Here is an 8,008-nt window from a genome sequence, read left to right on the forward strand (position 1 = left end):
CACAGACTCTGTGGATCCAGCTCCTAACTGGCTTGGCTTTGGTCCTGTGTTGTCCCCATGGACATGACCTGACCTGTGGGTCAGCTTTCTAGCTTGGCCTGGACTTTCCAGATGGCTGGATGAGGACCTGACCCTGGCCATGGCCATCCCTGCCTGCCTCCCTCTGGTATCTATGGGGGTCCCTGCCCTGCTGCCTCAGCAGGGCCCCAAGATCTCTGTGTGTGCACGTGCTTGCCCAAGCACTTACTGCCCTGCTGCTACCCCAGGGTATGGGGACCTGCTCCCAACCCGAGCTTGGGAAGATGCTTGTTGGTGCCTGTTGCAGGCACTGGACTGGCACAGTGCTGAGGCTGATGCATGCACTCTTCCCCTCCTTTTTGGGCAGAGTAGCACCGACAGGAGAGACAGAACAGCCAAGAAATGAAATACAGGACAAGTTACTGTAATAAATCCCACGGTTACCCAAGAGACAGAGGCAGCAGAGCATCCTGCAGCAAGGTCTTTGACAGAGAAAGAAGAAACTGAACAGGTCTTCCTGTTAAACTCAGGTGAGGTTTTTTCCTCTTTTATAAAACATTGTTCTTAAAATATTTACACTAAAAAAATGCACCACTTTCCATATGAAAGCTGTGCTTGGCACAAGCATCCTCTTGCTAGAAAGGAGCTGGAAGGGCCCTTCTCTTTCCAATGTCAGCTCGTTATTGTGTTGTTGATGCACATTATACACCCTGAAAGCAAAGCTCCTCTGGCTTTGCATTGAGCCTCCCTTTGGTTAGCAAGAACAGGATGATTTCGGCAGCAGGGGAGCGGTCCTGCTTCAGAAGTGTCTGTGCTCTCACAATGTGCTTTGAGAGATCCACAGGCCTGTAATTCTGGAACAAAAACCTTAAAACTTAACGTGGGAGTAAATGTAAAGCTGGAAAGAAAGCAAAGTGGGATGTCAAATTATGTATTCAAAGAATGGCTTCTCATTAGTGATGCTGGGTGATCTGTAGATTCTCCCATCACACGATACCCATCCTCTTGTACTTCCCAACGTTGCAGAAATCCTTCTGAGGGAGCTGCCTGATGTGCTTCATTTTGGTTTTATCTGCCTCCTTGTAAGGATTAAGCGTGTTTTTCTCAAGGAATCCTACAGATGTGATGCTTCTGGTATTGGTAAAGTTGGGAGGATGTTTAGCAGGCGCTGAGTGTGTGGCCTCTTCCCTGCAATCACTGTAGCTGCCTGCACAGGAGGCTTTGGCTGTGGTTGCACTGTGGTGCTTGGAACCTCCTGGAAGAGTCAGGGCTTCTGCTTCTACTGCTTGTCATGGTGGGTTTAGGTTTTAACATGAAGACCTCCATTTCTGGTCCTGAACCTCAGCTGTGTAATTCATCAGGGTGCTGTGATGCCCTTGGGGAGGTGACCTTGTGTTTGGGGACAGCCTGGCGAGGCTCCCGCTGCTCCTGCTGGCTCTTCATTAAGGATATTTGGATTGCAATTTCTCTGATCTCCCAGTGATGCTGTAATTGTCCAGTTACGACTGGCTTTGGCATCGTTATCCACACTGAGTCCTGTTAGACGGATGGGAAACTCGCTGGGGTGCTAATGTGCACAAGCTGCAGTAGCCAAGGAGCCAAGCAACAGTGTGTAATGCTGCCAGCTGGCCTGGGAATTGCGACGAAGGGAGCCGACGTGCTCTTACCAGAGCGAATGGAGCCCTTGGTATTACCCAGTGCTACTTATGGTCCTGCACACGCTGTGATGGTGGGAAGCGGGGCAGGGAGGATGGCTTGGGGCTGAAATGGGGGCATTAATCCTCTGGCTGCAGCAGTTTAACCACTATGTTAACTGATTCTTTTGGTTTAAAAGGAATGAAAGGTGCTGGCTGTGGCCCTACTTTGGGGAGTTTGGAGACCAAATTTTGGAGATCCAAATGGAGAAGGGACACAGAAAAAGCCTTGCAAAGGCAGCTGAACTGTGACTGACTTCCCATTGCTGCCTGCCAACTGGTCACCTATTAACTCATTCCCTGGCATTCCTCTGTGCAAGCACCCAGTCATCTGAATGCTATTTGCTGCCAGCATGTTCCTAGGGCAGCAGCTTTGCAGCCCTGACAGACACTGTGGATTTTTCCCTGCATGTATCCGCAGGGAATGTCTTGGCACAGCAGCAAGCAGTGTGCTGGCCCAGGCCTGGGGCAGCACTGGGGGATGGCACTGGGACAGTGCCCACCCTGAAAGCAAGGCAAGCAGTAGCATTTCATCAGAGGAGATTTGCAAAGAAAACATTATTTCCTCAAATGTGTTCATCATTCAAAATTATTCAAGCAAAGGTTTCCACCTCGCTGTGGCTATTATTCATAATATGGGAATCTGGATGTGTGGCTCTCCTTGGTAATTAAGCTGCATGGAGGTTTTTTCTGCCTTCCATTTGGGTGGAACAGCAGCTGTACCTCAGTCCTGGGATTGTCTCTGTGGAACAAATAGGGCTGGTCCTGGCTGCAGGGCCTTGAAATCAGATCGTGAATTCAGACTTGTGCTGTTAAACGGTGCCGGCATCCGGTGCACCTCAGGGCAGCGGCTCCCTGTGACCCAGGCAAGTGATGGGTGCTTTGGGCCCTGGTTTCCTTGTCCTGGGAGGGGGCTGGTGAAAGTCCTTCCTCCTGGACCACCTCTTCAGTTGAGGAACTCCTTGAACCCCTTAAGGAGGAGCGAGCTAAATGCCTGTCCTGGTGGGAGCAGTTACTGGGTCCTGTGTAAATCACAGTTCTCACTAGCAGTGTCATATATTACTGTTCTGTACATCATAACTGAAATGGGGACTAAAATACAAATGTAAGGACTTCCTTGTACTGCATAGGTGTTACTTAGTAACAACTATAGGATAGGAAAGCAAATGGGAAATAAAAAAATAGAGGCTTTTCCAGATCACTTTTTCTGTTCCAGAGTGGATCCCTCAAACAACAGCTCAGAGCAGTTTTCTGTGGAGGCTATTATGGTAACTTTCCAGGCACTGCTCACTCATGACCCATGAGTGTGATGCTCCAGGTAGTGAATACACTTCCAAACAACATTTTCCTAAACACGTGTGGTGGGAATGGAGGAAGTCGGCTGCCAGCCAGAGCCGGTTTCCCATGCAAAGTCCTGGAAACACGCTTATGGGCACCAGCAGGATGTTGACCTGTGTAAGTTCCTCCCCCGTTGTCCTGTGTCTGATGATCCCCTTGGGGAGAAGAGTCAGAAACCCAGGTCCCTGCTTGCCTCTGCCCAATGCCCACCAGTCTCTGATCCCACCCACTTGTGGTAAGGATGCATCGCTCTTGTACCCCACATCTGTGTGGTACCCTGGGAGGGATTTGCCCCACTGTGTGAGCCTGCCAAAGCTGGGACATGGTGGTGGCTCCACCACTCCAGCTGTGTGCGTCTGACTGCAGCAAGTACACGTGCAGGCTCATTCCTTTGGGGCTGCCATTAAGTCACTGACCCCGCAGACATTCCTCTAATTCAGGAGCTGGTTAAGCAGGTGCTTGAGACGGAGCACTTGCTTTTAGTGTTTTTCTGACCTAGAGCTAAGTGAGGAGCTGATAACACTAAATACAGCTTTGTCCTTTTGTATGCAGGCTCCTGCATGAGCTGCAGCATCTCCTGAGACTCAAGCATGAGGGACCATGCCTGGGAGTGATAGCTGCAACAGAAGCATGAGGGATTGAGCACTCTGCTGTAGGGCCATCTACGCTTGAGGTCTAAGGTGGTGTTCCTGCCCTTGAGCACCTTGTCCACCAGGTAGGACAGAAACACTGATGAGGATGCATAGCTTAATGAACAGAGCTGTTTATTCTCTGTACTGACATCCCAGCTGGAAAAGCCTTCTCTGGGGCAGGGTGGAGCCCAGGGGAATGGGCAGCCCCTGCCTGTTCAAGGGGTCTGGGATCAGTGTGGGGGCCTTGACATGGGGTTTGCTATGATGGGAAATTGATGAGCATTTCATAAATGTGTTTTACAGACAGCTCTAAGTCTGTGCTGAGCAATGCTCGTTCTGTCAAGAAAAACTGGTTACAGGGTTATATCTAGGCCACTTAAATATTATGATCCATAATATAATAAATAGCGGGGCTGAGTGTTGCTGCTTTGCGCTTTAAAGAGCCCTGTGTATGCTGCAGTCCTGCATTGGCAAGGTAAAAACTTGCTGCTGTTGTGGAAGTGGAGGTTTAGCTCTGCTGTTGTTGATCTGCTAGGGCAGTGCTGTGCCCTGGGGACTGCTGAGGAGCCAAGGATAGAGGGTCACAGGGTTCCTGGCGAATCTTGCCTGGGTATTGCTAGAAACAAAACCACACAGAGCTTTCTCAGGGAGAGATGCATATGGGCAGCCACACCTTTTTCACTTAGAGGTACCTAAATTAAGGGAGATAGAAAGCCCTTCTCATTCCTTTTAGGAAAACCAAGATTCAGAATAGGAATATAGAAAGGAAATTGTAGCTGCAAAGAGACATTCTGGTGCACTAAGAGGTAGCTTAAAGAAACCTTAAAGCCAGGCAGTAGCTGAGCCTCCACCTGCAGCACCTCCAGCATGAAATTAAACTCTGGGCTGATTTTTTTTCTCTAAAGGCAGGCATGGAAAAAATGATACGTGCAGCAGTATTTCATTGCTACGTGAAATGTGGCTACAGAGAGGATTTCCTGCAGCATAAAGGATTTTAAACAACAAGGGCTTGAGCTGACAGTCAGGATGAGGATACAGGATCCTTTGTGGGTTGTATTCCTGTAAACTGGGATCCTATTTGGTGGTGAAGCCTGACCAGTGCTTGCAGGGAGTTACTGCTCCACATAGAGCTGGGCCAGTGCCCCCTGCACCAGCCCTCGGTGCTGCATGCCCCATCCTGGCATCAGTGCAGCACCCAGCATCTATGCTGTGCCTTACCAAGCGAGCTGGGAGCAGTGCAACACAGGCTGCCCCACAGACTGTGCTTATAGTAAATGAGGACTCTGCATTTTATTCTGTGCTGTGCTGCTCTTCAGAGGTGTTGTCTGGGAATGGGCAGTTTTTACTGCTACAGGAAGCTTGAAATGTAAAGAGGGTGGTCGGGCTCAACTGCAGTCTTTTATCTCAGCCCAGTCTCTCACCTAGGAGCAGATACAGCAGCTCCCCTGTGGTACATGGGAGACACCATGATACTGACTCTGTTTTCTGTTCTGGAGGATGTGGATCATGGTGTCCAGCCACTCGGAGATGAGGGAGCTGTGCTCATTCAGCCACAGCTCCAGCACTGTGGCCAAGAGTGACTGAAATTCCTCCTATTCAGTGTCCTGAAAAAGAGACACTGTCTCAGACTGGGCAGTGTGTACGTGACTGCCAAACTCAGGAGAAAATACATGCTCTCAGTAAATAAATGCATTTTGAAGAAGCTTTATGTAGACTATTTAGAGGAAAACATACTTGCAAACACGCTTTTGAGTAACTTTACATTGGTAGATTAACCAACTTCAGTTCAGTTATTCATATATCTAACACCAAATGTGCAAGTATTTGCTGATTCAGAGCCTGTGCTTATGCTCTGTGAACGATGATGATGGTGCCTTTCCCCAGCCTCTGAACTCTGACAAGGTTTAAAGGTCTCTGTAGGCAGAAGGGCTGGGAGTTTACCCTGAGCTGTGCAAGTCTATGATGCTCTTTCAAGCAGCTTCTTGGAGGGTAAAACTGAAGCAGCAGCTAAACTGTGCTGGAAAGTGACTGTCTCCTTGGAAAAAGTGTTATTACAGATCATGCTACAGACACGTTGGGATATAGGTTTGCTGTGAATCGTAGAATATTTGGTGGATACTAAGCAGCAATTAGAGCCTTCCTTTGGAATCAATTCATTTCCTACCGCCGTGGTAGCAGGGAGGATCTTATTGAAACTCTAGGATTTTTAATATTATTACACTAAAGACTCTCTCAGTATCAGCATCTCCGTGGGGGAGCATTAGCACACTGTAATGTGTAACAACATCTCCAGTTCAGGAAATCTTGTTGTATTTCTAATAGGGCATGTGGGGCATATATTATGTATGGGACATATATTTCTCATTTCCACCAGGCATCATCCTTCCTTCTCTCTAAATTACTCTCCAAATAAAAAAAAAAAAATGCATTGTATTCCTTATTGCTGAAAATACATATATATATTTTTTTAATCTTTAGACCCAGAAGCCACTAACAGCCATCAGGCCTGCATGTGGTAGAAGCCAGAAAGCCTTGGTCGAGTGGTAGGGAACAGAGCTGTAGTTAAAAATACCCAGTTATCACCATGGTTCAACAAGCACCAGTCTAAAATGGTTTACTGGAGAGAACCACCAGCCAGCACAGGTTTGGCCTCAACCCAGAGCTGCATCCAGGAGTAAACGGAACACCAGGATCCTGCTGTTGCAGAACACTTTGCTTTATGGATGGGAGTACAAAACCACTAATGTGCCTGTTGCTCTCCAGGCAAGCCTCTGAAACACACACTAATCAAAGCTTATAGTGTTTCTCTTGGTAGTAAGTCTGACCACACCAGAATGAAGAGCAAGGAGCTGGAACAACAGAAGGGCTGCTTGTTCAAATGCTCCTCTCAGCTCAGCCTGGCTAAAGGGAGGTAGATAGAGTCCAGCTAAGGTGGAAGAAGTGAACAGTCATCCAGGTGGGAAAAGAACAGGTTGAACAGAGCTCCTCAAATGATGAGCAAATCTGAACAAAAAGATATGGGAGAGGGGGAGGAAATCAGTGAATTAGTGGTGTAAAGGCAGAATATCAGAAAAGGAATCACCCTGTAACCACAGATAGACGTTCCATTAAATGTACCTTCAGGTGGCACTTGATTTTGTTAAGGCAAAAGAGGAGAACCGGGAGGAAATTTGGGTGACATCTGAGTGAGACCTTTCCCATCTTATGGGTCAGAGGCCACATTTCCAGCACAGAGGAAAACGTGACTCTGAGCAGGCAGCATAGCAGGGAAAATAGAGGAAACCAGCCCCAGAAAGGACCTAGGAGAATGTCTTGCCTGGTTTCTGCCCCAAGGGATGACTGAGTGATGTCAGATAAGTGCTTTCAAGGTGACCAGTGAGATAAAGACTCCCCAGGCTGTTTGACTGTCTTTACTATACTGAAGTTTTTCACCATATCTTTGCAGGATCTCTTGCTGTACTTCACACCCATCACCTCTTAGTCTGCTGCTGCCCTCCTCTTTAATTTACCTCCAAGCTAAGGTGTTTTCCTCCCTCCTTTACTTCATTCTTCACCCCAGGATTTTTTTCTTTTCCTTTAGATTAGTTTAGATTAGCTCTTTCAATCCTGCATCAAAGACCATTGATATCAAGCCCTACACCACTTGCTGCTCTCCAGCTTATTGCTGATGACCTTCCTTCAGTAAGGTGCTCAAAACCAAATGCAGGGCAGCTGCAGGATCAGTTCCTGTGACGATGGCAACAGGCCATAGTACTGTTCCAGGTTGTGATTTGCATCATCTGCTGATTTAATAAGTGCATTCTCAATTTCATCACTGCGATAACGTTCAGCAGAACCAGACTACTGCAGACACCCAGGTCAGGATGGGTTCTCTGCTGCAAGTGGACCCAGCCAGCCTTGCAAACCCTGACCTCTCTGAACCATGTATGTTTAGGGTTTTTTTCAGTCCATGGCAAGAGGAAGTGTCAAACACCTGGCTGAAGTCAAGGCAGCTCCCAAAACTGCTTATTCCTCAACCCCAGGGACTGTGCTCTCCAGAATAAAACTAGCTTTCTTTGACACAATTCACCCTTCCCCAGTCCACAGCAGCTGATGCTTGTCTCCTACATGCGATTTGGGTCAGAAGGAGCCAGGTGCTGTTGACTCAATTGCAATTATCCAGCTCTTTCCCACCTTCCAGAGGCTCCCGGCTGTGCCGGGCCAAGCACCTGAGCATTCCCCACCCAGGCGGAGGGCAGCGGGTGCGCCCTTGCCCTCACAGGGGTTGGATTGTTGTGGCCGGAGCCGCTCTCCGAGCCCTGTGCCCCGGCTTGGGCAGAACCGGAG

At 48.4% G+C, this 8,008-nt stretch overlaps 1 long non-coding RNA gene across 1 annotated transcript; it reads left to right on the forward strand.

Moving 5' to 3' along the window:
* The first annotated feature begins 384 nt into the window (after nt 1–384).
* Nucleotides 385–2,360, forward strand: LOC133211724 (uncharacterized). Its single transcript, XR_009725271.1, has 2 exons — nt 385–548; nt 1,853–2,360. It is a non-coding gene; the product is annotated as an uncharacterized LOC133211724 (long non-coding RNA).
* The last annotated feature ends 5,648 nt before the right edge of the window (nt 2,361–8,008 follow it).

The sequence above is a fragment of the Neopsephotus bourkii genome, unplaced genomic scaffold, assembly GCF_033783945.1.
Source record: "Neopsephotus bourkii isolate Nb327-2 ecotype Australia unplaced genomic scaffold, CSIRO-AGI_Nbou_v1 NB_659, whole genome shotgun sequence".
Classification (NCBI taxonomy): domain Eukaryota; kingdom Metazoa; phylum Chordata; class Aves; order Psittaciformes; family Psittacidae; genus Neopsephotus; species Neopsephotus bourkii.